Source organism: Sciurus carolinensis, chromosome 9, assembly GCF_902686445.1.
Source record: "Sciurus carolinensis chromosome 9, mSciCar1.2, whole genome shotgun sequence".
Lineage (NCBI taxonomy): Eukaryota > Metazoa > Chordata > Mammalia > Rodentia > Sciuridae > Sciurus > Sciurus carolinensis.
The window spans coordinates 25496167-25520466 of record NC_062221.1 but is presented as its reverse complement, the minus strand read 5'-3'; the positions used below and the strand labels follow the sequence as shown (position 1 = coordinate 25520466).

At 38.1% G+C, this 24300-nt stretch overlaps 1 protein-coding gene across 1 annotated transcript in view; it reads left to right on the top strand.

The window, feature by feature from the left end:
* Positions 1 to 5837: 5837 nt before the first annotated feature.
* The window catches only part of Col6a5 (collagen type VI alpha 5 chain), a 160271-nt gene continuing 141808 nt past the window's right edge, over positions 5838 to 24300 (top strand). Inside the window, exon 1 of the mRNA XM_047564445.1 lies at positions 5838 to 6086. The gene's annotated coding sequence lies outside the window, so the exon portion shown is untranslated. The remainder of the gene's footprint in view (positions 6087 to 24300) is intronic.

Here is a 24300-nt window from a genome sequence, read left to right as displayed (position 1 = left end):
GATCTCCTTCTTCTATATTACTTATCTTCCCTTTATCTTTATTATAGTTTCTCCTTTAATAACTCCTTGTTCTACATGCTTTTGGCAAAGGCCAGCACAAGCTGAGCCTAGAATTTTGCTTTGTCTAAAATATTTATGTGTTATCCTATACAAAACAAACAAACAAATAAACAAACAAAAAAAAACTTTATGTGCTGTTTGGAAAATAATTACTGCATTCCATGCCTCTTATGAACTGTACCATTCTACCAAGTAGGAAAATGTACTGTACTGAATGACTTTTAGGACAAGATATCAAGTGAGCAAAAAAGAAGAAAGTAATATTTATTGAGCATCTACCACATGCTGCACAGTGTGTTATTACACAGAGGTGTCATATCTATTATTCATTATAATCTGCCATATAAACATTACCCATGATTAGTATATGGGGAATCTGAGACTTAGACACATATCAAGTAACTTTCCCCAGATCACACAGTCAAAAAACCAACCAACCAAACAAACAAAAAAATGCAAACCAAAACAAACAAAAACCAAACTGAAAAAAGTTGCATTTTATATAATAAGAGAGATATTTTACAACTACAGTATATCATAATTATATTTTTGTGTGGCAAACATAATTATCCCCATTTTTCAGATATTGCAAGCAGAAAAGATGGACTTTTCCAAGATTGTCATCTTGCTATTTGTAAAGTGAAAATCATTTAAAGTCATTTCACTATCAAAATTTATATTATAGTTCAAATGATGTCGCATTAATAAGTATACTATATTTCCCACAATAGCTTGGAAATATATGATGGAATGGTTATTCTTATTTAATAAGAGTTTATAAAATATATTTTTCATGTTTTTATTAGGTTTAAAATCAAAGTAGAGAAATAAAGCTGAAATTGGCTTTGGACTATTTAGAAAGACATGACATTACCCTTGCTGGGTGTATTGTGGGGCTTGTGTCTTGAGGTTTTAGCTCCTGCCTACCCTAGGGATCCTTTTTTTTTATTATCTTCATATTCACTTTCCTGTCCAGAACTAAAGTTTCTGCTCACTTTTTTTTTTTTTTTTTTTTCTGAGACTTTCTTGACCATTATAGAAGAAGAGGTTGTGCTTTTTACCAGGAACTCTTGGACTTTCTGCTTCTAATTATTCTTGGAAATGGAAGGTTTCTCCTGATGAGATATGATTCCCCTGTCTTGCAGAGTTGGACTGAGAACTCTCAGAATTTGCTCTCATGTTATACTCTTGTTAAACCTTTATGGGTTCTGTTGCCCCTAACCACCCACATACTGCTGGATTCACTTTCCTCTGTGACGCTGTAGCATGAAATAAAACTTGATTACAGTGGGAAAATTCCCGAGAAGAGCACCAGAACAACTTGTTGATCAGACTTCCTGTAATAAAGGTGAATACCACACAGCAGAGTCTTAGTAACAAATCAAAGGAAGTCAGGGAGGATACCTGGAGGGCCTAGGTTCTGGGCCGGATGAATTATAGATGGGGTTTGCAAGTGAAAGAACTGGTTGGGTTTGTGTAGAGTTTATGCTATGGTTTGGGTGTGAGACAGCCCCCAAAGCCCTGTGTTAATGCAGGAATATTAAGAAGTAAATGATTGGATCATGAAAGCTGCACCCTAATCAGACCATCCTAGTTTGAATGAACTAATTGGGTGGTAACTGTAGGCAGGTGGGTATAGCTGCAGGAGGTGGGTCACTGAGGGTGTGCCCTGAAAGAGGAAGGTCTTCTCTGTAGCCCTTTCCTTTTTCTATCTTTACTTCTGGCTACCACGAGAGGTTTCAATGGTCCTCCACCATAACCTTCTGCCATGATGTTTGTACTCACCTTGGGCAAGAGCAAGGGAGTTGGCTGACCATGGACTGAACCTCTGAAACTATGAGCCAAAATACATGCTCCTCCTCTAAGTTGCTCTTGTCAGATATTTTGGTCACAGCAATGAAAAGTTAACAGTTCATGACATAATACCTTTGGGTCGATGGACACCAGAAGCTGAAGGAGTTGAGGCAAGTCTTCTTAAACAAGCTGGTTAATATTGATAAGTAAACTATTTTGGTTAGTCACAGTCTTGTCTTTTAGGAGCAAGTATTTGCTGGCATAGGTAGCTAAGTTGCTTTTGCTTGTTCTCAGTGGAGCTCAAACATAGAGAAAAGAAAGAATACTAGATTCCAATATTATTTAACACACAGGGAAGGGAAAGTATGTTGGCTTCAGTTATCAGCAACACATTTTAATTATTAATTTTTATCTACTAATAAGAAAAATGTTTCCTGTTCTTTTTAAAAATAATACTGATTGCATCAAAGAGAAAGTCAGTCATATTCCATTCAAATCATCTCTCACCCCAAATCATCTTGTATATTTCTGATATACAAGATGGGTTTAAATGTTCAGAAGTATCAATATTTCCCAATGAGTGTAGAGTAGAGTAGAATTTAATGTTATGAGGCACAACTTAAGAACAGACTGATCACCACTGAGAAGTCCAAATTTGAGAGTCTTTATTAAGCCGGTCGGCTGACTGTCTCATACAATGCCCCAAAAAATGCCTATTGGGAGAACAGCCCCGACCATAGGGTTGTAGGGGTTCTTATACCAAAAATCACATCAATCATAAGTGTCTGTTGTTATGATTTGAAATTACAAACTAACATCATGAGATCATCAACAGAGGGAGAAGTGGGTCAAAATGACCCTTACCTCGGTACAAACTAAAGAATGGTTACTAACATCCACATAATCACTGTTCACATGGTACATTGTTTAGGAGCAATAGGAACCAAAAGATAGCAATTTTCCTTTACATAGGAATTGTCATTCTATATTGTTAAACATGTCACACTAAGTAACTGATGACGGGTACAGAGGCGCGGTGTTCCCATGGGAGAAGCTTATACATAACATGGAGTCTCAGAGCAAAATGGAGGCTGTTTAGTCATTTCCTTTGGAGTCTGGCCTATAACATTCTCAAGGAGTCAGATCTGTCAGCCTATCACATTTAATATTTTTTACTCTAATGTTAGTTCCTTATTTGAAATAATTGCAGAAGACATAGATTATGAAGATTGGGTTAATTAAAAGCAAATATAACTAATGATAAATTCTTGGAAAAAAACTCAATATCCTCTCTACGCTTTGAAGTATTTAAAAAAAATCTTTTATGCAACGCCTTTTCGTTTTCTAGAGAATATGCTAAACAAAACCCAAGTCAGATAAAGTAATGTAAGAATCCACTTGGATTCTTTTCTGTTAGGAAATTGAAATCTTGGTGTTTTAGTGCCTGAATTCCTTCAGATTTTCAGCTCCAAATTCCTACTTTCTTAACTGCATTAAGCTAATACATCCTTAATAAAATAAATACAATTCTCAACAGAGAATAAATTTTGCATTACGATTTCTTTAGGGGAATAATTTGCTTCAATTTTATAAGCAGAAGAAAGGAAAAGGAAATGTTGAATTCTGCAGAAAAGGCTGTAAATCTCCAGAGCCACTTTATTTTGTATTGTAATAGTGAAATTTAAATCACAATCATGTTGAAAGTCAAAATTTCCAGAGACATTCCTGATAAAATTCAGTTCCCTTGAACTCCAGTGCTATTTGAATATTACAGTAATTGTAAAGAAAACACCCCACCCTTCTCCTGCAGTTAGAGGCCTCCTTTCTCTCTGAAGACATTACTCTTGACTGGGAAGAACATCTCAATTAACAAGTCTCTGTACTCTGATGGTGTGTGGACAGAGCGGGAGTCAAGCCTCCACCTGGGCCAGGCATGACTGTGGGGCAAGAAGCCCAGTTAGTCCCCCAGATTCTAATTTCTTAATTTTCTAGGCCTTAGCATCACTCCTCTGTGTTTCACTTTGATGGCCAATGACACATTCTCTGTAAAACCTGGACAGGACTTGAGACTCATTGATAAGGAAGAAAAAGTCTCGGTGTTCAAATCCAGGGTTCTAGGATGTTCTGTACCATAGACCTCATAACCCAAACTGTACTGAGGGGATTCTAAATGGGAGAAATACACTCTCTTGGGAAAAACTGCTTTCCTGCTGCACCATTTTCTCCTTATTAATGAAAGACAAAAAGAAAAAAAGTTATTATTTTACACAATTTGTATTCTCTTTGTAAAAATAAATAAATAAATAAAGGGGAAAAATAAGCCAGATTCAGAAATTCAGGGGTCAAATGTGTTCTCTCATATGTGGAAGCTAGAGAGAGAGATAGAAAGGAATAAAAAATAGAAAGGGGCAGGGGGGAATCTCATGAAAATAGAAGGGAATCCGATAGTGTAGAGGAGGAGATGGAGAAGAAGAGAGGAAGGAGGGCGAGAGAGGAAGGAGGCCATGGGGAAGTACTCAGGAATGGAATCTACCATGGTGTGAATTTACCACAGGGAATCTTGAATACACACACACACACACACACACACACACACACACACATACACACACACACAGACACACATATACATTAGATGGGAGATCAGTAGAATAGAGCCAGCGGATGGGGGAGGAGAGAAAGGGAAGGTGCTAGGGAATGAGACTGATTGAATTATGAACATGAGGCTAAGTGAAATAAGAGACTCAGAAGGTCAAAGGACAAATGTTTTCTCTCATATGTGGAAACTAGAGCAAAATAAGGGAAAAAGGGAGATTCCCTGAAAATAAAAGGGAGATCAATGGAGTAGTGGAAGAGAATGGAATGGGAAGGAGGAGGGATGGAAAAAGGAAGAAACTGTGGAATGAAATTGATCAAATTATGCTATATACATATATAAATATACCACAATGAATTCCACCTTCACCTATAAAGCACCAACTAAAAAGACAATAAATAAATAGAAGGAAAACCAAAAGAAGAGAGGAAGGGGGAGGAAGAAGGGCAGGCAAAGAGGAAGTACTGGGGACTGAAATGGAGCAAATTATAGTCCACACATATATGATTATTTCAACTTGAACCCCACTCTTATGATAATACACTCATACAAATTATGTGCATGATGTATATGATGAATTCCACTATTATGTATATTTACAATGCACCAAAAAAAAAAAAATTCAGACAGTCCTTACTTAACTTTTTCTCCTCATCCTTCTGACCCCATCCATGCTTTCTGAGAGATGCCAGGAAACTTTCTAATTAACTTCTAAAGCAATCCCAGAATTCCGAGGTCTGGTGTTCTGGAGGTCTGCTGAGCTAGGGTGAGCCTCCATCTCTCACGTTTCCTCTTGGTCATTTAATAAACTTTAATCTGTGTAAGTAACTTCAACATGTCTCTTCATGTTCAGTTGGTATACATTCGTGTAATATAAAATCTCAATCTGAGTACATGTCCCTGAGAAACAACCAAGAACACAAAAATAAAAAAGTAAGTGATTCATGTAAGGCTAGCCAATGCTTCCACAGTTCTTCTCTACGCTCCATGTGCTAAAATCGCACCTTAATTTCTGTGGTCCGCTCGGTTTTCCCGCGCAGTCCTTCCTGAAGTTGCCGGATAAAACCCCGGCTGCCTTCTGCACGGGAGTGCCAGTTACTTTCTCCCTTATTCCCGCTTCCCTTAGGACAGTGCCTCTCTTTGAGGATTTTCTCTGGTTCCCTGAAGGCTGGCTCTGAGGAATTGTAAACCTTGCAGTCAAATGGCGAGTCCCCAGCCCAGACAGCAGCCGTGACCTCAGCTCAGCTGCGATAAAGATTGCCCTCCGTTTCTGAGAAACTCTGCCTTCTCAAGCTCATTTGGCAGCTAGTGGCTTCCCTGAAACCGTTTGCTTACACAGTGTAGACAAAGCCAACAAACAGCTGGAAGTCTCTGGACATTCAAAATCGGCAAAGAGTTAAAAGCCCCAGGGAGAATTAGGCCAAGGGCAGGAGTCAGCGAGGGCTTAAAAGAGCCGCTCTGCGCACGCCCCTTGCTCGGGGTACCCACCTGTCCTGCAGCCCGCAGCGCCCGGGGCTTCCTGCCGCCGGTTCGGGACGCACGTGCAGTCGCAGCGCCCAGCCGCTCCCGGCTGCCCCTCCGGAGAGCTGGGGCCGTCTTCCCGGTCCTAAGAGTCCCTAGACCTCGGGAAATCTCGGTGAGTGTTGGGTGCAAGACAGGGGACCTGAGACTGGAGGGCGAGGGAGCTCAGGACAGACGTGGGTGTGAGCAGGAGCTTCTCCTCTGGTGATTTTACCCGGGTTGGTGCCCTAAAATCCAGGTTCTAAGGAACTTTGCAAATGTCTGAGTTCTGAAAGGCTAGACTTTCAGCGGTGTTGTGATTCAAACCACCAGTATCTCCATTCTCTGGAATCATGTTAGAAATTCAGATTCATAGTTCATACCCCAGACCTGCTGATCCAAAATCTCTGGTAATGGGAATTACCATGTGAGATCAACAAATCCTCCAGGGGGTCCTGATGCAGCTAAAGTTTGAGAAACATTGCCCCAGAAGTCATCTCAGTCTAGTACTTGTGTCCCTTACCCCAATACAAGAACCTCCAAATAAATAGCAATGGGTAAGTAAACACTGAGCCATAGGCATTAGACACTGGCATGTATTCCAGTATAACAAAACACTTAGAAACACTCATGGTTTGTTGCTGTTTTGTCTCAAACTGTAAACTGTGATCTGTGAGATTTCCTAAAAACAGTAGTCATGGCTTCAATGAATATTTTGGAATTTCTACTCTGTTTTAAGACACCAAGTGGGTTCTTCCAAACGCTAAGGGAGTTACTTACTCTCAGGCTCTCCTAACTGGAAGGATACTATTTCTTTAACCAGGATCCTTGTAATCTGGTGCAGTTTTATACCTCGGATGGGTTTTGGTATTCAGTTGCTCCTTCTGAAAAAAAAAATTTTTTTTTTTGTTATCCCAGGGTGCTAGGTCAGATATTTTGGAAGAGATACATTTACTCTATGAATTTTGAACAAAAATCCTTTGGAAGAATTTGCTCCAGAAAGACATATTTTCATATTTTCAATATTTAAGTTTATGGTGCTACAACTTACAAGTAGAATCAAAGGGATCCTGAGATTTCTTATGATATGGAGTAGAAAAGAATTCCCTGTGGTTCTGAATCATTCCTTCAGATGAAGCAGGATCATCATCATTGCTGAGAACCTGACTCGTTAGGTATTTGACAATGAAGGTGTAATTACAACTTGTTATGGGTTGTGTTTCTTTTTCTTCTTTGGTATCTTAACTTAAACATTAAGTCTAAATTAATTACTGACTTATTCTGAGTCTCTGGTTCAAATATCTTTGCAGAGACTTTTCAGTTTTCCTCTCTCATCAGTGGGGGATGAAAAATGTAGAGTTTTGATGGCACTTTCCATTATTACTCCAAAGTATTTCCCTAGAGTTTCCTATCTGTCACATGGTTATGACATTAAATCATTATCAATATACTAAAGCAGAGAAAATATTTAAGATGATGATCATATATGTGTGTTTTACATTAAAACATCTAAAAGTCTTGTTCATATATTTCAAAGCTAATCACTGTTTTGTTTGGAAACATATTTGGTAATGCCAGTAAAATTGGGAGCTGTTGCTAGGAATGTTATAAGATTGCAAAAATAGTTTGCCACTATAAATATTCTGAATCAAAGCTACACATAGAGCTTGTTCATAAGTATTCAATGAGCATATGCTCAGCATCATTCTATAATGAAGTGTAAGGTTTACAACATATGTCTTGTTTTCATGGTATTGCATGTTGTGATTTTTCCACACCTTCCAAAAGAGAAGACTTTACAACCCTGAAACATTGCCTAAACGTCTATTTCTGAAAGTGGAGGACACATATTAACTTGGAATGTGTACTTTTCTTGGTATTGCAGTTTGCTTTGAAGAAGCCCCTGTCAATCTTGTAGGATCTCAGATCCAAGTCTATCCCAGGCAGGTGCAAAGGGACTGGAAATGGCACTGGGCAAAGTGGGAACCTAAGGTACAAATGAAAAACAGCTGTGCCCTTCAAGGAAGGGCTGGCTGGTGGCATGTGTGGCTGTTGCCAGCATTTTTGTCACTCCTGTAAATCCCTGGTACTCTATGATACTGCCCTAGATTCCTCTGACCTGTTTGAATTCTCATCCTTCAAGTCATCATTGGGGCCATTTTGTAATCCCAGACTTGGTCTCTGAAAGGCCACTTGATGGTTTCAAGTGACACCTCAAGTCTTCTCCTTTAGCATGGAATAATTCACTTGGTTAGCTAGTTATTATTTTGGAAGATAACAGAAACATTAAAGGACCAGAATGATGGAATTAGAGCTTTAGAAGACAGTATAGTGCAGTGGAAAAGCATCATCTTTGTAGTCAGGGCCTGCAAGCTTTGGGGGAAGCTATGCTACCTGTTTGAGCCTTGGTTCCTTCATTTATAGGGTGGACATAATTATATCTACCTTACAGAGTTGAAGTAAGAATTGAGATTATTGTGTTACTGGTGTTGGGGTCCAGGCTCTTGCATCAGCAACAAAGAATTGAGCAAGATGTGCAGAAGTAAGCAAAGCTCAGATTTATTGAAGGTGATGGTGCAGGTAGCACTCTGTTAAGGTAGAGTGGAGTGGACCAAGTAGCAGATAGAGGTTCAAGGCCCAAATGTCTGGAAATTCTTGTTATATATAATAAGCTGTGAGGTGTTCTCCTCCCAGCCCGGCTGATTGAGGGCCACATCCCATTTGCTCCCGTTGGTTGTCTTATGATACTTGATAGAATACTGCCACATTACCCACATTGGTTACTTTAGAATGCTGAACCTGTGGTGGAAGTTGCCATGGTAATGACTTATTGTAATCAGGGACATGATGACTCATCTCCCTGTCTTATACTCCTGCTGGCATTTTTCTTATACCCTGCCTCCACCACCTTGGTGTCCCTGAACATCCGCCTAACAGTTGTGTGAAATGTTTTCCACATAGTGACTATATATTGAATACAACTAGCCCTTGTTAATATTGTAACTTTACAGCTAATCACCTAGGCTAATCTTTTGTTTAACAGTAGGGAAACTAACCCATAAATATGAGAAAATCATAGTGTAATAATCTAATAATACAAAAAAAGTTGCAAAAGAAGGGTGTTGCCAGATGTCTTCAGTTAACGAGTAAATATAATTTATAACTTCCTCATATTTTATTCACTAATTATTGATATAGGATGAGCATTAAAGAGTTTATGTATTCTTATGCATTCTAAGTACCATTCTCTAGACTTAGAGTATATAAACTATGAATAGGTTGAGCTGCAAAAATGGAAAACCCAAAGAGCAGTGGTTTAGACAAGTCATATATTTTCCTCCTGTAAAATAAGTCCATAGATAGGCAGTATAAATTAATAAAGGGAAGCAATGACTGTTAGTGGCCAAGCTTCTTTTTACCTTTGTTTCTACCTGTTTCAGCATGGAGCTTCCATCTATAAGGTTGCTTCATGTTCACAAGATGGCTGTTGGAGCTCCAGACATTATGTCTGCATTCTATGCAGGAAGAAGGAAGATGCAGCAGATAGGTCTCTTATCTTGCTGAGGTATCCACCTTCTGCTTGTGTTTCATTGGCTAACTGTAGCTACAAGTTCAGAAATGGGTTTTTCTAGCTGAGCACATTGCTCTATCCATCAGTACAGGAGTTCTTTTAATAAAAAAGGAAGGAATAGGGAATATTGGAATATTGAGTAGGCTAGCAGACATCTGCAATATTGATGCAAGAAAAGAATAGTTCTTTGGAGAATGGCGAATGGCATTGGTTGCAGTGGGTAGTTGTGTGTGTGTGTGTATGCATATGTGTGTGTTGGAGAACAAAAGATGATAAGCAAGATTGTGATAATAAGCTGCAGGACAACTGGAAAGCTTGAAAAAATTAGGGGAAAAAAGACAGTTTCTCCCAAAATAGAAATACTCCAGGTGTGAAATTAGAGGAATAGCAATATACTAATCTAGGTCTTGAAGTAGTTTGTGTAAGTGGCTGTATTTAGATTCCATTGTAATCTTGAGAGGTAAAAAGAACAGATTTTTAAATTATCATTTCATTGATGAGAAATCCGGATTGAGGATTGAGGATCCAGACTGATAAACCCTTGCCAAAGACCACATGCCCACTGGGTTCAGAGCTATTCTAGACCTTAGCTCTTCTGATGTCCCAGTACTCATCCTTAATAGAGAGGAGGAAGGCAATAGAAGAAATGAGAGAATGAAGTTTACATACTTCATTTTAACCATGTGATAGGAAAAAAATAGTTGGAAAGAGGGAGACAATCAAATTTTACAAACAGTATAATGATTTAAGAGCCCATGAACATGGGCTCAAATCAGCATTTTACCACTTCAGTAGCTGAGGGTCACTTCTTTTGTCATATGGGAATATAGTAGTACTCACCTCCCAGGGAAGTTGTGAAGTTAAAGAACAAAGAGGAGTAACTGGCACTTAGTAAGAATCCTGTACGTGCTTGCTGTCCCAGATGTATCGTAACTAAGAGAGTCTATTAAAAATAATTAAATCTAAGGACTACATTAGTTAAGAGAGTTGACAGCAAAGTAGTTCTAGGAAAACATCATAACCTTTTAATAAAATGGTGACAAGCAGTTAGAGTGTAAGGAGAGGAAAATTTCTGTTCTCAACAGTAATAAACTATAACATAAGGAGAACTATGACTGGGAAATGAATCCGACTCGCTCCAGCTGGATCCCACCTTCCTAGCTTACTCCCCCTCAGACACATATCCAAGGCTGCACAGAAAACCCAACACACTCGTAGGAACGTTATCCAAAAATATTCCTAACGAAAAGGAAGCATTTGTTACACTTAAAACCAAGATTAGGTATTGTTCCAGTTAATAGAAGACGATTACTCTAAACACAACGTTAGAGAACACAGGCTCTCTTCATCAAGGGCCCCAAGAAAAAGCAAGAGATAAGGAGAGGCAAATCCAGAGAATACAGGAAAAAAAAAAACAAAAAAAACAAAAAAAAACTATTTAAAAACCAACACCTAAGTTAGAAGCAGGAAGCTGTAAGTCAGCCTTTTGGAAAACAGAGGCTAACTTTGGAAAAAAATCACAGCGATTTCAGAGTACAAAGATAAAGGTAGAGAGTATAATAATAATGGAAAACAGACAACAAAAGCCAGCATAGGACTAAATGGACATTCTGGTGGAAAAAAAGAACAAATGAAACTGAATATAAGTATAAAACATTGTATTTTAAAATTTCAAGCTATCATTTCAAGATGCATTATTTTTTTTTTTTAGATTCTTTTTTTTATTTTTTATTTTTTATTTTTTTTTACATTTACATAGGGTAATGATGTTTATTTTATTTTTCCCCTCCCCCCACCCCTCCCACCCCTCTTTTCCCTCTACACAGTCCTTCTTTCCTTCATTCTTGCCGCTGTCCTTAGCCTAACTCTAAACCTAACCCTAAACCTAATGCTAGCCCCTCCCACCCCCCATTATATGTCCTCATCCGCTTATCAGCGAGATCATTCGACCTTTAGTTTTTTGAGATTGGCTTATCTCACTTAGCATGATATTCTCCAATTTCATCCATTTGCCTGCAAATGCCATAATTTTATCATTCTTCATTGCGGAGTAATATTCCATTGTATAAATATGCCACAGTTTCTTTATCCATTCATCAACTGAAGGGCATCTAGGTTGGTTCCACAATCTGGCTATGGTGAATTGAGCAGCAATGAACATTGATGTGGCTGTATCTCTGTAGTATGCTGATTTTAAGTCCTTTGGGTATAGGCCAAGGAGTGGGAAAGCTGGGTCAAATGGTGTTTCCATTCCAAGCTTTCTGAGGAATCTCCACACTGTTTCCCAGAGTGGCTGCACTAATTTGCAACCCCACCAGCAATGTATGAGTGTTCCTTTTTCACCACATCCTCACCAACACCTATTGTTGCTTGTATTCTTGATAATCGCCATTCTAATTGGGGTGAGATGAAATCTTAGGGTAGTTTTGATTTGCATTTCCCTTATTACTAGGGATGTTGAACATTTTTTCATATATCTGTTGATTACTTGTACATCTTCTTCTGTGAAGTGTCTGTTCATTTCCTTAGCCCATTTGTTGATTGGATTATTTGTATTCTTCGTGTAGAGTTTTTTGAGTTCTTTATAGATTCTGGAAATTAGCGCTCTATCTGAGGTATGGTTGGCAAAGATATTCTCCCACTCTGTAGGCTCTCTCTTCACATTGCTGATAGTTTCCTTTGCTGAGAGAAAGCTTTTAAGTTTGAATCTATCCCAGTTGTTGATTCTTGCTTTTATTTCTTGTGCTATGGGTGTCCTGTTAAGGAAATCTGATCCTGAGCCAACAAGTTGAAGATTTGGACCTACTTTTTCTTCTATAAGATGCAGGGTCTCTGGTCTGATTCCAAGGTCCTTGATCCATTTTGAGTTGAGTTTTGTGTAGGGTGAGAGATAGGGGTTTAATTTCATTCTATTGCATATGGTTTTCCAGTTTTCCCAGCACCATTTGTTGAAGAGGCTATCTTTTCTCCATTGCATATTGTTGGAACCTTTGTCTAGTATGAGAAAATTGTATTTATTTGGGTTTGTGTCCATGTCCTCTATTCTGTACCATTGATCTACCTGTCTATTTTGGTACCAATACCATGCCGTTTTTGTTACTATTGCTTTGTAGTAGAGTTGAAGATCTGGTATTGCAATACCCCCTGCTTCGCTCTTGCTACTGAGGATTGCTTTAGCTATTCTAGGTTTTTATTCTTCCAGATGAATTTCATAATTGCTTGCTCTATTTCTGCAAGGTACATCATTGGGATTTTAATTGGAATTGCATTGAATCTGTATAGCACTTTAGGTAGTATAGCCATTTTGACGATATTAATTCTGCCTATCCAGGAACATGGGAGATCTTTCCATCTTCTAAGGTTTTCTTGAATTTCTTTCTTTAGTGTTCTGTAGTTCTCATTGTAGAGGTCTTTCACCTCTTTTGTGAGATTGATTCCCAAGTATTTTATTTTTTTCGATGCTATTGTGAATGGGGTAGTTTTCCTAATTTCTCTTTCTGAAGATTCATCACTTATGTATAAAAATGCATTGGATTTATGAGCATTGATCTTGTAACCTGCTACTTTACTGAATTCACTTATGAGTTCTAAAAGTTTTCTGGTGGAATTTCCAGGTTCCTCTAAATATATAATCATGTCATCAGCGAACAGGGATAGTTTGAGTTCTTCTTTTCCTATTCGTATCCCTTTAATTTCTTTGGTTTGTCTGATTGCTCTGGCTAGAGTCTCAAGGACGATGTTGAATAGAAGCGGTGAAAGAGGGCATCCCTGCCTTGTTCCAGTTTTTAGGGGGAACGCTTTCAGTTTTTCACCATTTAGAATGATATTAGCCATGGGCTTAGCGTAGATTGCCTTTATAATGTTTAGGAATGTTCCCACTACCCCAATTTTTTCTAGTGTTTTGAGCATGAAGGGATGCTGTATTTTATCAAATGCTTTTTCTGCATCTATTGAAATAATCATGTGATTCTTAACTTTAAGTCTGTTGATATGGTGAATGACATTTATTGATTTCCGAATGTTGAACCAACCTTGCATCCCTGGGATAAAACCCACTTGATCGTGGTGCACTATCTTTTTAATATATATTTGTATGCGATTTGCTAAAATTTTGTTGAGAATTTTTGCATCGATATTCATTAAGGATATTGGTCTGAAATTTTCTTTCCTCGATGTGTCTCTGTCTGGTTTAGGTATCAGGGTGATATTGGCTTCATAGAACGAGTTTGGTAGGGTTCCCTCCTCTTCTATTTCATGGAATAGTTTGAGAAGTATTGGAATGAGCTCTTCTTTAAAGGTTTTGTAGAACTCGGCTGAGAACCCATCTGGTCCTGGACTTTTCTTTGTTGGTAGGCTTTTGATGACCTCTTCTATTTCATTGCTTGAAATTGGTTTATTTAAGTTGTGTATGTCCTCCTTGTTCAGTTTAGGTAGTTCATATGTCTCTAGAAATTTGTTGATGTCTTCGAGGTTTTCTGTTTTGTTGGAGTATAGATTTTCGAAATAGCTTCTAATTATGTTTTGTATTTCACTCGTGTCTGTTGTGATGTTTCCTTGTTCATTCCGAATTTTAGTAATTTGAGTTTTCTCCCTCTTTCTCTTTGTTAGTGTGGCTAAGGGTTTATCAATTTTATTTATTTTTTCAAAGAACCAACTATTTATTTTGTTAATTTTTCCAATTGTTTCTTTTGTTTCGATTTCGTTGATTTCGGCTCTGAGTTTAACTATTTCCTGTCTTCTAACTATTTTGGTATTGGTCTGCTCTTCTTTTTCTAGTGCTTTGAGCTGTAGTGTTAAGTCGTTTATTTGTTGATTTCTACTTCTTTTTTTGAATGCACCCCATGAAATAAACCTTCCTCTAAGTACTGCTTTCATAGTGTCCCAGAGATTTTGATATGATGTGTCTTTGTTCTCGTTTACTTCTAAGAATTTTTTTATTTCCCTCCTGATGTCTTCTGTTATCCATTCATCATATAATAGTGTATTATTTAGTCTCCAGGTATTGGAGAAGTTTCTGTTTTTTATTCTGTCATTTATTTCTAATTTCAATCCATTATGATCTGATAGAGTACAAGGTAGTATCTCTATCTTCTTGTATTTGCTAACAGTAGCTTTGTGGCATAAAATATGGTCTATTTTAGAGAAGGATCCATGTGCTGCTGAGAAGAAAGTGTATTCGTTCTTTGTTGGATGGTATATTCTATATATGTCCGTTAAGTCTAAATTGCTGATTGTGTTGTTGAGATCTATAGTTTCTTTATTCAATTTTTGTTTGGACGATCTATCCAGTGGTGAGAGAGGTGTGTTAAAATCGCCTAGTATTATTGTGTTGTGGTCTATTTGAATTCTGGAATTGAGAAGGATTTGTTTGACGTACGTGGATGAGCCAATGTTCGGGGCATAGATATTTATGATTGTTATGTCTTGCTGATTTATGCTTCCCTTAAGCAGCATGTAATGTCCTTCTTTATCCCTTCTGACTAGTTTTGGTTTGAAGTCCACATTATCTGAGATGAGGATGGATACTCCAGCTTTTTTGCTGTGTCCGTGTGCATGGTATGTTTTTCCCCATCCTTTCACCTTTAGTCTATGGGTGTCTCTTTCTATGAGGTGAGTCTCTTGCAGGCAGCATATTGTTGGATTTTTCTTTTTAATCCAATCTGCCAGTCTGTGTCTTTTGATTGATGAATGCAGGCCATTAACATTCAGGGTTATTATTGTGATATGATTTGTATTCCCAGTCAATTGACTCATATTTGTTTTTGACATGATTTGGTTTCTCCTTTATTTGGCTATTCCTTTAGGCTAGCGCCTCCTGTTGCTGATTTGCATCGTTGTTTTTCATCTCTTCCTCATGGAATATTTTGCTGAGAATGTTCTGTAATGCTGGCTTTCTTTTTGTAAATTCCTTTAGCTTTTGTTTATCATGGAAGGATCTTATTTCATCGTCAAATTTGAAGGTAAGTTTTGCTGGGTATAAGATTCTTGGTTGGCATCCGTTTTCTTTCAGGGCTTGGTATATGTTGTTCCAGGCCCTTCTAGCTTTTAGGGTCTGGATTGAAAAATCTGCTGATATTCTTATTGGCTTCCCTCTGAATGTAATTTGATTCTTTTCTCTCGCGGCCTTTAAAATTCTGTCTTTATTTTGTATGTTAGGTATTTTCATAATAATGTGCCTTGGTGTGGGTCTGTTGTAATTTTGTATGTTTGGAGTTCTATAAGCCTCTTGTACTTGGTTTTCCATTTCATTCTTCAGATTTGGGAAATTTTCTGTTATTATTTCATTGAATAGATTGTTCATTCCTTTGGTTTGTTTCTCTAAGCCTTCCTCAATCCCAATAATTCTTAAATTTGGCCTTTTCATGATATCCCATAATTCTTGTAGATTCTGTTCATGATTTCTTACCATCTTTTCTGTTTGGCCAACTTTGCTTTCAAGATTAAATAATTTGTCTTCAATGTCTGAGGTTCTGTCTTCCAGGTGTTCTATCCTATTAGTTATGCTTTCTATGGAGTTTTTAACTTGGTTTATTGTTTCCTTCATTTCAAGTATTTCAGTTTGTTTTTTTTTTCAGTATCTCTAACTCTTTATTGAAATGATCTCTTGCTTCCCGTATTTGCTCTTTTAACTGTTGATTGGTGCGATCATTTAATGCCTGCATTTGCTCTTTCATCTCCTCCTTCAATGCCTGCATTTGCTCTTTCATCTCCTCATTAACTTCCCTGATCGTTTTAATTACGTACATTCTGAACTCCCTTTCTGACATTTCTTCTGCTGTGCTGTCATTGGGTTTTATTGATGTAGTATCTAGGTTTGTTTGGGACATTTTCTTCCCTTGTTTTCTCATATTGGTCAGTTGTCAGTGGGACCCTGAGATATTGCAGTTTTCCGCTACTGGCTTATAGTGTTCCGGTAGATTTCCAGTGTATCACCTCCCAGCCTTCAGTAGCCTGATGTCTTGGAGGAATCTGATAAAGCAGCTCATCCGAAGAAAACTGCCCCTAGCCCCCTACTGGTTCCACGTTTTGGAACTGGCTCTGTGCGGAAATGCTCTCACTGTGGGCCTGCACCGTGCAGCTGGCCGTGTGGGAGGAGCCCACTGCCGGAGTGTGGAAGACTACCTTGGGAAGACTCTAGCTGCCCTGCCCGGCTCCAATAAGCCACCTCTATCTGGGCCTGCCTCCCGGGCCGAGCTTTACCCAGTGGGCAGACTCACCCGTGGCTCTATTTCAGTCCGAGTCTCTCAATGCCTCCCGTTCTTAACTCCAGGGTTCTGGAGCGACTGGGGGTGCAGTCTCCCTCTAGGCCGCCATCTTGGATCGCCCCGTGAAGAGAGCCTGCAGCCGGAGTGGGCCGAGCCGCCTGAAGAGGTCTCTGGCTGCCCTGCCCTAATCCCAGAGGCTGTTTGCAGATCGCGGCTCTCCGCTGGTTCGTTGTCGGAGTACGCTGTGCTGCAGGGGCTCCGGGACTCGGAGCTTGTTCTGGTCAGAAAGGCTCTCACTAGCGGGCCAGTTCCGTTCCGAGAACCCGGAGAAGCTGGCTGTGTGGGCGGGGCCCACCGCCGGAGTGCGCAGGACTGCCTGTGGATGACTCTAGCTGCCCTGCCCGGCTCCGATAAGCCACCTCTATCTGGGCCTGCCACCCAGACCGAGCTTTACCCAGTGGGCAGACTCACCCGTGGCTCTATTTCAGTCCGAGTCTCTCAATGCCTCCCCTTCTTAACTCCTGGGTTCTGGAGCGACTGGAGGTGCAGTCTCCCTCTAGGCCGCCATCTTGGATTGCCTCTCATTCTTCTTATTGCATATGATGGAGGATTACACTAGCCATGTAACCATATATGCACATAGTGTCATAAAGTCCAATTCATTTTATTATCTTTACTACCCCCATGTCCCTTTCCCTCCCTTCATTCCCCTCTGTCTAAGCCAAATTACCTCTATTCTTTCCTAGCCTACAGCCCTTGTTGTGAATTAGCATCTGCATATCAGAAAAAACATTCAGCCTTTGTTTTTTTGGGATTGGCTTAATTTGCTTAGTCTCCATCTCCATCCATTTACCTGCATGTGCCATGATTTCATTCTTCTTTAAGGCTGAGTAACATTCCTTTGTGTACATATACCACATTTTCTTTATCCACTTATCTGTTGAAGGGCAGATAGGAAAATAAAATACTTGAGAATTAATCTAATAAAAGAGGTTAAAGACCTCTACAATTAAAACTATGGAACACTAAAGAAAGAAATTGAAGAAGACCTTAGAAGATGGAAAGATCTCCCATGCTCTTGGGTAGGCATAATTAATATTGTCAAAATGGCCATACTACCAAAAGTGTTATACAGATTCAATGGAATTCCTATTAAAATCCCAATGACATTCTTCATAGAAATAGAAAAAGCCATCATGAAATTCATTTGGAAAAATAAGAGACCCACAATAGTCAAGGCAATTCTTAGCAAGAAGAGTGAAGCAGGAGGCATCACAATACCAGACCTTAAACTATACTACAGAGCAGTAGCAACAAAAAAGGCATGGTATTGGCACCAAAACAGACGTGTAGACCAAAGGTACTGAATAGAAGACATAGAGATAAACCCACATAAATACAGTTACCTCATACTAGACAAAGGAGCCATAAACATACACTAGAGAAAAGATAGCCTCTTCAACAGATGATTCTGGGAAAACTGGAAGTCCATATGTAGCAGAATGAAATTTAACCACTCTCTCTTGCCCTGCATAAAACTAAACTCAAAGTGGATCAAAGACCTAGAAATTAGATGAGAAATCGTATACCTACTAGAAGTAAATATAGGCCCAATACTCTAACATGTCAGCTTAGGAACTGACTTCCTCAACAAGGCTCCTAAGGCACAGGAAGTAAAATAAAAGGTGAATTAATATAAAGGTTAATTAGGGCCCAGCCATAAAGGTTAAGGGGAGAGCAAATAAAGAGGCAAGCACACAGGATGGCAAACAGCAAGAAGCGGCTCCCGTGGGAAAGCCAGTTCAGTTTTATTATCTATTCCAGAGTTATATCAAGTTACATTCGGTTACATAGTGCAGTTAGCTTTGCGCATGTGCAGATCATATAACTAGCTTGCCTCTCAGAGTCCATTAGTACCAAACATTTTTATAATAAGATAATGTCCCCAGACCTCAAGGACAGAGTAATTGCCTAGTGTTTCTAAGCCATTCAGTCAGAAGGCCTTATTGTCCTGAGGAGTTTGCTTAACTCAAGGGACTTTTGCTCCTCTGTACATTGACTGGCCTGAAACCTCTACAAATTAGTGGATTGGAATCAAACTAAAAAGCTTCTTCACAGCAAAGGAAATAATCAAGAGCATGAAGACAGAACCTACAGAATGGAAGAAAATCTTAGCCACCTGCACCTCAGATAAGGTGTTAATTTACAGAATATATGAAGAACTCAAAAAAGCTTAATACCAAAAAGCCAAATCAAAAAACCCAATCAATAAATGGGCAAAAGAACAGAACAGGCACTTCACAGAAGAAGAAATACAATTGATCAACAAATATATGACAAAATGTTCAACATCTCTAGCGATTTGAGAAATGCAAATCAAAACTACACTGATTTTACCTCACTCCAGTCAGAATGGCAACTATCAAGAATACAAGCAACAATAAATATTGGTGAGGGTGTGGGGAGAAAGGTACATTCATACATTCCTGGTGGGACTCAAATTGGTGCAACCACTCTAGAAAGCTGTATGGAGATTCCTCAAAAAACTAGGACTGGAACCACCATTGGACCCACTTATCTCACTCCTTGGTCTATATCCAAAGAAATTAAAATCAGCATACTACAGTTGTACAACCATATCAATGTTTATAGCAGCTCGATTCACAGTAGCTAAACTATGGGACCAACCTAGGTGCCCTTCAACAGATGAATGGATAAAGAAAATGTGGTATATATACTCAAAAATACTGCTCATTCATAAATAAGAATGACTTTATGACATTTGCCAGAAAATGGATTGGTCTGGAGACTATCATGCTAACTAAAATAATAAGCCAATTCCAGAAAACCAAAGGTCAGTGTTCTCTTTGATATGTGGATGCTAACACACAACAAGGTGAGAGAGGGAGAATAGATGTTCAGTAGATCAAAGGGGAATGAAGGCAAGGGTGGGTAGGAAAAGACAAAACAGTGGAATGAATCTGGCATAACTTTCCTATGTATATATATATATATATATGAATACATCACAGTGAATCTCAACATCATGTACATCCACAAGACTGGTATCCCAATTAGACTAAGACATACTCATGCCTATAATGTTGAAATTGACTCTACTGTCATGTATAACTACAACAACAACAAAGAAAAACCCAAAACCAAAATCCAAAAAACAAAACAAAAAACCAAATAGAACAATAAATTAAAAGAAAAAAAAAATTGGGATGTAGTTCAGTGGTAAATTGCACCTGGGCTCAATCCTCAGTACTGAAAACTAAATGAAAGAGTATGTCTAATACACACGCGCACACACACACACACACACACACACACAATACATTGATATTATAATGCCTAGAATGTATATTGAGTCAAGTAAAATTGATTGCTAAATTGATAGCACTTGTTTCTTTTTTGCTTTCACCAATATAACCAATAAAAAATTAAAATTACATATATGGTGTGCATTATATTTCTATTTTTCTATTTGACATTGAAGTTCTGCATTGCTTTAGATGAAAAAAATTGGAATCAAAATAAAAATATTTGGGCTGGGTTGTAGCTCAGTGGTAGAGCACTTGCCTCACATGCATGAGGAACAGGATTTGATTCTCAGCACTGCATATAAGTGAATAAATAAAATAAAAATCCATTGACAACCAAAAAATATTAAAAAAATAAAAATAAAAATACTTAGAATTAATGCAGAGTTTAGTGCACTTTAAATCTATTTGAATCTAAAAATGGAAATAACTGTGGTAATGTGATCATTAAGCAAGAATTATACTTCTTGAAATAAAAGCTATAGCATTAAAAAACTATGAAGTTCAAAAGATAATTTTATGATAGATTGGAAAATTCATTTCACTCCAGTAAAATGGAAACAAAAAATTAGAGAAAGGAAATAGAAGCACACTCATTTTTTAAAAAAAAATTATTAGAGCATTATAGTGATACATAGTAGTTGGGTTCATTTTGACAAAATCATACATGCAAGGAATTTTATTTACTCCATTTTTGTCCCTTTGTTTTCCTTTCTCTACTCTACTGAACTTCTTTCACTCATTTATTTTTTATTGGGGCTTTCTACTTATACATAAACATGGAATCCCCTGTGGAATATTCATATATGTACACAACATGATTTTGTTAAATTTATTCTGCATTTCCTCCCCTTTCCTGTCCCTCCTTCCTACCTCTCATTCTCCTTCTTCTACTCCGCTGATCTTCCCTGCATCTTTATGATATCTCTCTTTTTCCCCCTTATTTTGCTCTGGCTTCTGCATATGAGAGAATCCTTCTTCTGAACCTGGCTGATTTCACTTAGCATGATGTTCTCCATTTCCATTCATTTACTGGGAAATGCTATAATTTTATTCTACTCTATGACTAATACTCCAATGTGTGTATATATACCACATTTTCTTAATCTGTTCATCCTCTGATGGGCATCTGGGCTGGTTCCATGTTTTGGTTCCATATTTTGACTATTGTGAATTGTGCTGCTATACACATTGGTGTGACTGTAATTCTTTTGGTTAAATACCAATGAGTGGGATTACTGGGTCATATGGTGGTTACATTCCTAATTTTTAGAGGCGTATCCAAACTTCTTTCCAATGACTGTACTAATTTACAGTCTTACCAACAAGATGTGAGTGTATCTTTCCCCCCGCATTCTCATCAACCTTTATTATTATTTGTAATCTTGATAATTGTCATAACTAGAATGAGATGAAATCTTAGTGTAATTTTGATTGGCATTTCCCTGATCGCTAGAAATGTTGAACATTTTTTATGATGTATTTGGTGGCCATTTGTGTTTCTTCTTTTGAGAAATGTGAAATGTTTAGTTCTTTTGCCCATTTATTAATTGGTTTATTTATTGATTTTTTGGTGTTAAACTTTTTGAGTTCTTTATATATTCTGAATATTAATCTCCTGTCGGAGGAGTAGCTGTCAAAGATTTTCTCCCATTCTGTGGGCTCTTTCTTCATGCTCTTAGTCATTTCTTTTTCTTTGCATAAGCTTTTTAATTTGATGCCATCCCACTTATTGATTCTTGGTTTTGTTTCTTGAGCTTTAGGGATCTCGTTAAAGAAGTTCGTACCTGCACTAATATGATGGAGTGTTGACCCTATATTTTCTTCTGGCAATTGCAAAATTTCTGGTGTAATTCCTAAGTCTTTGATTCACTTTGATTTGACTTTTGTGCAGGGGAAGAGAGAGGGATCTAGCTTTATTCTTTTACATACATATATCATTTTCTTAGCACCATTTGCTAAAAAGGCTGTCTTTTCTACAACATATCTTTTTGGCATCTTTGTCAAGTATCAGTTGTTTGGAAGTATTTGTCTTTGTCTTTGTGTCTTCTATACCACTGGTATTCATGTTTACTTTGATGCATTTATCATGCTGATTTTGTTAGTACAGCTCTGTGGCATAATCTGAGATCAGGTATGATGATACCTCCTGTATCTCTCTTCTTGCTCAGAATTGCTTTGTCTGTTCTGGGTATCTTATTCTTTCTATTGAATCTTAGGACCATTTTTTCTAGTTCTGTTTGCCATTGATATTTTGTTGGGGATTGTCTTGAATCTGTATGTTGCTTTTGGTAGTATGGCCATTTTGGCAATATTAATTCTGCCTATCCAAAAACATGAGATACTTTTCCATCTTCTCTTTCAGTTTCTTTCTTCAGTGTTCTGCAATTTTCTTTTTCTTTTTTTTTTTTTTTTGCGGTGCTGGGGATCAAACCCAGGGCCCTGTGCTTGCAAGGCAAGCACTCTACCGACTGAGCTATCTCCCCAGCCCTGCAATTTTCTTTGTAGAGATCTTTCATCTCCTTGGTTAGATTAATTCCCAAATATTTTATTTTTTTGAGTTCATTTTGAATTGAATAGTTTTCTTTTTTAAAAATTTATTTATTTTGATTCATTGTACACACATGGGATACAACTGTTGTTTCTCTGGTTGTACACGAAGTAAAGTCACACCATTGTGTAATCATACATGTACATAGGGTAATGATGTTTGTCTCATTCTGTTATTGTTCCTTCCCTCTGCCCCCTCCCCGCCCCTATTTTTCCTCTATACAATTCATCCTTCCTCTACTCTTGCCTCCCTCCCACCCCCCACCTTATGTATCATCATCTACTTATCAGAGAGATCATTCAACCTTTGGTTTTTTGAGATTGGCTTATCTCACTTAGCATGATATTCTACAATTGCATCCATTTGCCTGCAAATGCCATAATTTTATTCTTCTTTATGGCTGAGTAATATTCCATTGTGGATATATAGCACAGTTTATCCATTCATCAATTGAAGGGCATCTAGGTTGGTTCCACAAACTAACTATTGTGAATTGAGCAGCTATGAACATTAATGTGGCTGCATCACTGTAGTATGCTGGCTTTAAGTCCTTTGGGTATAGGCCAAGGAGTGGGATAGCTGGGTCAAATGACAGTTCTGTTCCAAGTTTTCTAAGGAATCTCCACACAGTTTTCCAGAGTGGTTGCACCAATTTGCAACCCCACCAGCAATGTATGAGTGTACCTTTTTCCCCATATCCTTGCCAACACCTACTGTTGCTTGTATTCTTGATAACAGCCATTCTAATTGGGGTGAGATGGAATCTTAGGGTAGTTTTGATTTGCATTTCTCTTATTACTAGAGATGTTGAACATTTTTTTCATATATCTGTTGATTGCTTGTAGATCTTCTTCTGTGAAGTGTCCATATCCTTAGCCCATTTGTTGATTGGGTTATTTGTATTCTTGGTGTAGAGTTTTTTGAGTTCTTTATATATTCTGGAGATTAGTGCCCTATCTGAAGTATGAGTGGCAAAGATTTTCTCCCACTCTGTAGGCTCTTTCTTCACATTGCTGATAGTTTCCTTTGCTGAGAAAAAACTTTTTAGTTTGAATCTATCTCAATTATTGATTTCCTGCTTTTATTTCTTTCTTTTTTTAATTGTAAACAAATGGGATACATGTTGTTTCTCTGTTTGTACATGGCGTAAAGGCATACCATTTGTGTAATCATAAATTTACATAGGGTAATGTTGTTTCATTCATTGTTATTTTTTCCCTTCCCCCCCACCCCTCCCACCCCTCTTTTCCCTCTATACAGTCCTTCCTTCCTCCATTCTTGCCCCCCTCCCTAACCCTAACTCTAACCCTAACACTAACCCCTCCCACCCCCCATTATGTGTCATCATCCACTTATAGCGATATCATTCGACCTTTGGTTTTTTGAGATTGGCTTATCTCACTTAGCATGATATTCTCCAATTTCATCCATTTGCCTGCAAATGCCATAATTTTATCATTCTTTATGGCTGAGTAATATTCCATTGTATATATATACCACAGTTTCTTTATCCATTTATCAATTGAAGGACATCTAGGTTGGTTCCACACTCTGGTTATTTTGAATTGAGCAGCTATGAACATTGATGTGGCTGTATCTCTGTAATATGCTGATTTTAAATCCTTTGGGTATAGGCCAAGGAGTGGGATAGCTGGGTCAAATGGTGGTTCCATTCCAAGTTTTCTAAGGAGTCTCCA